This window comes from Bufo gargarizans, chromosome 6 (genome assembly GCF_014858855.1).
Source record: "Bufo gargarizans isolate SCDJY-AF-19 chromosome 6, ASM1485885v1, whole genome shotgun sequence".
Classification (NCBI taxonomy): domain Eukaryota; kingdom Metazoa; phylum Chordata; class Amphibia; order Anura; family Bufonidae; genus Bufo; species Bufo gargarizans.
The window spans coordinates 10,131,973-10,141,039 of NC_058085.1; positions in this window are offsets into that span (position 1 = coordinate 10,131,973).

Here is a 9,067-nt window from a genome sequence, read left to right on the forward strand (position 1 = left end):
CATCGGATCCAGGGATGCAAGTACTCACATGCATGCTGAGCCCACTTTATACTTCTCCTGGAGCCTAATGGCTACTGGTAGGTGCTGTATAAGCAGACTCAGTTTTATACTGACTTTAAAACCAGCCTCCAGGGGGCAGATTAACTGGACAGGTGTGCTTGACTGCTTGGAGATCGCCACGCCTCCAATACGTACTCTCTTTGTAGTACGTATTGGAGGCGTGGCGATCTCCAAGCAGTCAAGCACACCTGTCCAGTTAATCTGCCCCCTGGAGGCTGGTTTTAAAGTCAGTATAAAACTGAGTCTGCTTATACAGCACCTACCAGTAGCCATTAGGCTCCAGGAGAAGTATAAAGTGGGCTCAGCATGCATGTGAGTACTTGCATCCCTGGATCCGATGAAAGCTGTAATGGCACCGGACGGGGTTAAAAGCAGAGTGTGCTCGGCGTGCATGCTGTACCTGTGCTCCCTGGACTTTATGTGGCTGTCATGGCCCATAAAAGGTAGGAACTAGTGTTAGGGACCACTCATGAAGGCGACCTTGACGTGGTGAGTGGCTTATTACGCTTTGGCCAAAATGTACACCAATGCCTTATTCAACATCCAGCATAAAGGCAGGGCAGAGTGCTGGTTGCAGTGTGCGATTGCATTTTGTGTTTTTATCTTCCTATATGGCCCTGGTGGTCCCTTTGGAGTACGGCGATAACTGCCCAGCTTCGTCAAAGGGAAGAAACAGAGAAAATCAACACTCACACCAACTCCACAGTGTTCCAATGCATTTCAATGGCACTTCTATGCCTGTTCTTGTTTATTTTTTTTTAGCAATTGCTAAAACTTTTATGCACAAAATAAACGACAATAAACACACTTCTGTACTACTCTTTATGGAAAATTGTCACAAAATCCTCCATTATAGGAGCAGAACAAAAAAAAATAATGGAATGCATTCTGAATGGAGAGCATTCCGTTCAGGATGCATCAGTTCAGTCCCTCTTACGTTTTTTGGACGGAGAAAATACTGCAGCAGGCGGCAGTTTTATCTCCAGCCAAAAATACTGATCACTTGCCGGAATTATCCGGCATTAATTTACATTGAAGTGTATTAGTGCTGGATATGGCATTAAGTGTTCCGGAAAAACGGATCTGGCTTTCCGGTCTGTGCATGTGCAGACCTATAAAAATGAAAAAAAATAATGCGGATGCGGTAGTTCAATGCGTTTGTCAGACAGATCCACACCCGGATCCGTCTGACAAATGCCATCAGTTTGCGTCCAGATTGCCGGAGAGCTCTCCAGATCCAGCCGCCTATCCACCGGACCCGTTGACTATAATGGAGTCCGGCAGAGATCGGACCGCTACCTGGTAAACCTGCCGAGAATCAGCTGGACAAAAAAAGCTGCACGCTGCTGTTTGCGTCTGTCCGATTCCCAGCATTCTCTGCCGTGGATGTGACCATAGCCTTACAGTTCTCCTGATGTCCTGTGCAGACCCCAAACCTAAGGACACAAGACGCTGGTCTGACAACATGGCTCCTCGTGTAGACAGTGGCGTCGCCAGGGGGGGGGGCCAGAGGGGGCCATGCCCCCCCCTACATCATGATGGGCCCCCCCAACTAAAATGCGCCCCCCCCCCAAAGTGAGCCGCTGCCGGGCACAGGGAGATGAGCGCTTCCATTGCGCTCATCTCCTTACTACTGCCTGTGCCAGCGGCGGTGCAGGGGAGGGAGAGGCATGTCCCTTCCCCTTGCTCTGATAGGCTGCAGGCACTAGGCCGGCAGCCTATCAGAGGCCGGCGCAGGCGGCGCGATGACGTCATCGCGCCGTCTGAGCCATACAGCGTGGGACACAGGCCAGAAGAGGCCTGCCTGCATCGCATCGCTGACACTGAGGTAAGTATGTGTTCTTTTTTTTTTTTTTTTTACAATAGTGATAATATATTGTGGCACATGATGGGGGGTGGGGGGGCTTACTTAATAATGGCACATGATGGGGGGGGGACTTAATAATGGCACATGATGGGGGGGGACTTAATAATGGCACATGATGGGGGGGGACTTAATAATGGCACATGACGGGGGGGGGGGGACTTAATAATGGCACATGATGGGGGGTGGGGGGGACTTACTTAATAATGGCACATGATGGGGGGTGGGGGGGCTTACTTAATAATGGCACATGATGGGGGGGACTTAATAATGGCACATGATGGGGGGGGACTTAATAATGGCACATGACGGGGGGGACTTAATAATGGCACATGATGGGGGGGGACCTAATAATGGCACATGATGGGGGGGACTTAATAATGGCACATGACGGGGGGGGGGGACTTAATAATGGCACATGATGGGGGGACTTAATAATGGCACATGATGGGGGGGACTTAATATGGCACATGATGGGGGGGACTTAATAATGGCACATGATGGGGGGGACTTACTAATGGCACATGATGGGGGGGCCTTAATAATGGCACATGATGGGGGGGACTTAATAATGGCACATGATGGGGGGGACTTAATAATGGCACATGATGGGGGGGACTTAATAATGGCACATGACGGGGGGGGACTTAATAATGGCACATGACGGGGGGGGACTTAATAATGGCACATGATGGGGGGGACTTAATAATGGCACATAATGGGGGGGCTTAATAATGGCACATAATGGGGGGGGCTTAATAATGGCACATAATGGGGGGGGCTTAATAATGGCACATAATGGGGGGGGCTTAATAATGGCACATAATGGGGGGGGCTTAATAATGGCACATAATGGGGGGGGCTTAATAATGGCACATAATGGGGGGGGCTTAATAATGGCACATAATGGGGGGGGGCTTAATAATGGCACATAATGGGGGGGGGACTTAATAATGGCACATGATGGGGGGGACTTAATAATGGCACATGATGGGGGAGACTTAATAATGGCAGATGATGGGGGGGGGGACTTAATAATGGCACATGATGGGGGGGAGACTTAATAATGGCACATGATGGGGGGGAGACTTAATAATGGCACATGATGGGGGGGAGACTTAATAATGGCACATGATGGGGGGGGGACTTAATAATGGCACATGATGGGGGGGACTTAATAATGGCACATGATGGGGGGGGGACTTAATAATGGCACATGATGGGGGGGACTTAATAATGGCACATGATGGGGGGGGACTTAATAATGGCACATGATGGGGGGGACTTAATAATGGCACATGATGGGGGGGGGGGACCTTAATAATGGCACATGATGGGGGGGGCTTAATAATGGCACATGATGGGGGGGACTTAATAATGGCACATGATGGGGGGACTTAATAATGGCACATGATGGGGGGACTTAATAATGGCACATGATGGGGGGACTTAATAATGGCACATGATGGGGGGACTTAATAATGGCACATGATGGGGGGACTTAATAATGGCACATGATGGGGGGACTTAATAATGGCACATGATGGGGGGACTTAATAATGGCACATGATGGGGGGACTTAATAATGGCACATGATGGGGGGACTTAATAATGGCACATGATGGGGGGAGGGTCTTAATACTGGCACATGATGGGGGGGCTTATTACTGGCACGTAATGTGGGGCTTATTACTGGCACGTAATGGGGGGCTTATTACTGGCACGTAATGGGGGGCTTATTACTGGCACGTAATGGGGGGCTTATTACTGGCACGTAATGGGGGGCTTATTACTGGCACGTAATGTGGGGCTTATTACTGGCACGTAATGGGGGGCTTATTACTGGCACGTAATGGGGGGCTTATTACTGGCACGTAATGGGGGGCTTATTACTGGCACATTATTGGTGGGCACTATAGGGGCATCTACTGAGGCAACACAAAGAAGGGGTGTTTTATATGGGGGGGCTCTGTACAGTAGCATTTTATACTGGGACACATTATGGTGGGTACTATGGGGAAGGGGGAGAGGAGTACTATGGAGTCAGCTACGGGGGCACTAAGAAGGGGTAATTTATACTTGCAAAATTATGGGGGACACTGAGGGCATCTTATACTGGTACATTATGGGGGGCACTAGGAGGAAGGGGGAGAGGAGCACTATGGGGGCATTTACTGGGGGCACTATATAGGGGTATTTTATACTGGCACATTATGGGGGACATTAGCTCAACTGGGGGCATTACAAGGGGGTATTTTTGCACTGTCACATTATAAGGAGAATTATTTCTACTGGGGGGGACATTATTGTGGGCTTTATTACTCCCCCATGGTATGACCCCCTAGTAGCAGCACCGGCCTCTCCCTGCTCTGCTATCCCTCTGCCCCTTCTCCAAATCCTTATTATGAAATCTTTCTCATTAGAATAAAACACAACATCAGCTCCACCGAGCCCCCGGCCAAAGTGTGGAAGTGGCGACTGAGACCCCCAAGGGCCAAGCCAAGTAACTGTGAGTGTTCATGTGAAATATGTTTATGTTATAGACATATAGCCTACACTGTGCCACACAGTATACCGCTACACTGTGCCACACAGTATACCGCTACACTGTGCCACACAGTATACCGCTACACTGTGCCACACAGTATACCGCTACACTGTGCCACACAGTATACCGCTACACTGTGCCACACAGTATACCGCTACACTGTGCCACACAGTATACCGCTACACTGTGCCACACAGTATACCGCTACACTGTGCCACACAGTATACCGCTACACTGTGCCACACAGTATACCGCTACACTGTGCCACACAGTATACCGCTACACTGTGCCACACAGTATACCGCTACACTGTGCCACACAGTATACCGCTACACTGTGCCACACAGTATACCGCTACACTGTGCCACACAGTATACCGCTACACTGTGCCACACAGTATACCGCTACACTGTGCCACACAGTATACCGCTACACTGTGCCACACAGTATACCGCTACACTGTGCACACAGCCACACAGTATACCGCTACACTGTGCCACACAGTATACCGCTACACTGTGCCCACACAGTATACCTCTACACTGTGCCACACAGTATACCTCTACACTGTGCCACACAGTATACCTCTACACTGTGCCCACAGTATCCTCTACACGTTGCCCCCACAGTATACCTCTACACTGTGCCCCACAGTATACCTCTACACTGTGCCCCACAGTATACCTCTACACTGTGCCCCACAGTATAACCTCTACACTGTGCCCCACAGTATACCTCTACACTGTGCCCACCCCCACAATATACAGTATACCTCTACACTGTGCCACACAGTATACCTCTACACTGTGCCATACAATATACCTCTACACTGTGCCCCTAATATACCGTATACCTCTACACTGTGCCCCACAATATACAGTATACCTCTACACTGTGCCCCACAATATACAGTATACCTCTACACTGTGCCCCACAATATACCGCTACACTGTGCCCCAGCAATATACAAGTATACCGCTACACTGTGCCCCCACAATATACAGTATACCGCTACACTGTGCCCCACAAATATCAGTATACCGCTACACTGTGCCCCACAATATACAGTATACCGCTACACTGGCCCACAATATACAGTATACCTCTAAACTGTGCCACACAATATACAGTATCCTCTACACTGTGCCCCACAATATACAGTATACCGCTACACTGTGCCCCACAATATACAGCATACCGCTACACTGTGCCCACACATATACAGCATACCTCTACACTGTGCCACACAATATACAGCATACCGCTACACTGTGCCCCACAATATACAGCATACCGCTACACTGTGCCCCACAAGATACAGCATACCGCTACACTGTGCCCCACAAATATACAGTATACCTCTACACTGTGCCCCCCACAATATACAGTATACCTCTACACTGGCCCCACAATATACAGTAGACCTCTACACTGTGCCCCACAGTATACAGTATACCTCTACACTGTGCCCACAATATACAGTATACCTCTACACTGTGCCCACAATATACAGTATACCTCTACACTGTGCCCCACAATATACAGTATACCTCTACACTGTGCCACACAATATACAGTATACTCTACACTGTGCCACACAATATACCTCTACACTGTGCCACACAATATACAGTATACCTCTACACTGTGCCACACAATATACAGTATACCTCTACACTGTGCCCACAATATACAGTATACCTCTACACTGTGCCACACAATATACAGTATACCTCTACACTGTGCCACACAATATACAGTATACCTCTACACTGTGCCACACAATATACAGTATACCTCTACACTGTGCCACACAATATACAGTATACCTCTACACTGTGCCCCAATATACAGTATACCTCTACACTGTGCCACACAATACAGTATACCTCTACACTGTGCCCACAATATACAGTATACCTCTACACTGTGCCCCACAATATACAGTATACCTCTACACTGTGCCCACAATATACAGTATACCTACACTGTGCCACAATATACAGTATACCTCTACACTGTGCCCCACAATATACAGTATACCTCTACACTGTGCCCACATATACAGTATACCGCTACACTGTGCCACACAATATACAGTATACCTCTACACTGTGCCCCACAATATACAGTATACCTCTACACTGTGCCCACAATATACAGTATACCTCTACACTGTGCCACACAATATACAGTATACCTCTACACTGTGCCACACAATATACAGTATACCTCTACACTGTGCCCCACAATATACAGTATACCTCTACACTGTGCCCCACAATATACAGTATACCTCTACACTGTGCCCACAATATACAGTATACCTCTACACTGTGCCCACAATATACAGTATACCTCTACACTGTGCCCCAATATACAGTATACCTCTACACTGTGCCCCACAATATACAGTATACCTCTACACTGTGCCACACAATATACAGTATACCTCTACACTGTGCCCCACAATATACAGTATACCTCTACACTGTGCCACAATATACAGTATACCTCTACACTGTGCCCACAATATACAGTATACCGCTACACTGTGCCACACAATATACAGTATACCTCTACACTGTGCCACACAATATACAGTATACCTCTACACTGTGCCAACAATATACAGTATACCCTACACTGTGCCCACAATATACAGTATACCTCTACACTGTGCCCCACAATATACAGTATACCTCTACACTGTGCCCCACAATATACAGTATACCTCTACACTGTGCCCACAATATACAGTATACCTCTACACTGTGCCACAATATACAGTATACCTCTACACTGTGCCACACAATATACAGTATACCTCTACACTGTGCCACACAATATACAGTATACCTCTACACTGTGCCACCAATATACAGTATACCTCTACACTGTGCCCCAATATACCCTCTACACTGTGCCACACAATATACAGTATACCTCTACACTGTGCCCACAATATACAGTATACCTCTACACTGTGCCACACAATATACAGTATACCTCTACACTGTTGCCACACAATATACAGTATACCTCTACACTGTGCCCCACAATATACAGTATACTCTACACTGTGCCCCACAATATACAGTATACCTCTACACTGTGCCCCCAATACAGTATACCTCTACACTGTGCCCCACAATATACAGTAGACCTCTACCTGTGCCCCACAATATACAGTATACCTCTACACTTGCCCCACAATATACAGTATACCTCTACACTGTGCCACACAATATACAGGATACCTCTACACTGTGCCACACAATATACAGTATACGCTACACTGTGCCACACAATATACAGTATACCTCTACACTGTCCCACAAATATACAGTATACCTCTACACTGGCCCCACAATATACAGTATAGCGCTACACTGTGCCACACAATTATACAGCATACCTCTACCTGTGCCCCACAATATCACAGTATACCGCTACACTGTGCCCCACAATATACAGTATACCTCTACACTGTGCCACACAATATACAGTATACCTCTACACTGTGCCACACAAGATACAGTATACCTCTACACTGTGGCATAGTATCCTCACAATATACATATACCTCTACACTGTGCCCACACAATATACAGTATACCGCTACACTGTGCCCCACAATATACAGTATACCTCTACACTGTGCCCCACAATATACAGTATACCGCTACACTGTGCCCCACAATAATACAGTATACCTCTACACTGTGCCCCACAATATACAGTATACCTCTACACTGTGCCCCACAATATACAGTATACCTCTACACTGTGCCCCACAATATACTGTATACCTCTACAACTGTGCCACACAATATACTGTATACCTCTACACTGTGCCAACAATATACAGTATACCTCTACACTGTTCCCACAATATACAGTATACCTCTACACTGTGCCACACAATATACAGTAACCGCTACACTGTGCCCCACAATATACAGTATACCTCTACACTGTGGCCCCACAATATACAGTATACCGCTACACTGTGCCCCACAATATACAGTATACCTCTACACTGTGCCCACAATATACAGTATACCTCTACACTGTGCCCCAATATACAGTATACCTCTACACTGTGCCACACAATACAGTATACCTCTACACTGTGCCCACAATATACAGTATACCTCTACACTGTGCCCACAATATACAGTATACCTCTACACTGTGCCACAATATACAGTATACCTCTACACTGTGCCCACAATATACAGTATACCCTACACTGTGCCCACAATATACAGTATACCTCTACACTGTGCCCACAATATACAGTATACCTACACTGTGCCCCATATACAGTATACCTCTACACTGTGCCCACAATATACAGTATACCTCTACACTGTGCCCACAATATACAGTATACCGCTACACTGTGCCCACAATATACAGTATACCTCTACACTGTGCCACACAATATACAGTATACCTCTACACTGTGCCCACAATATACAGTATACCGCTACACTGTGCCCACAATATACAGTATACCTACACTGTGCCACACAATATACAGTATACCTCTACACTGTGCCACCAATATACAGTATACCTCTACACTG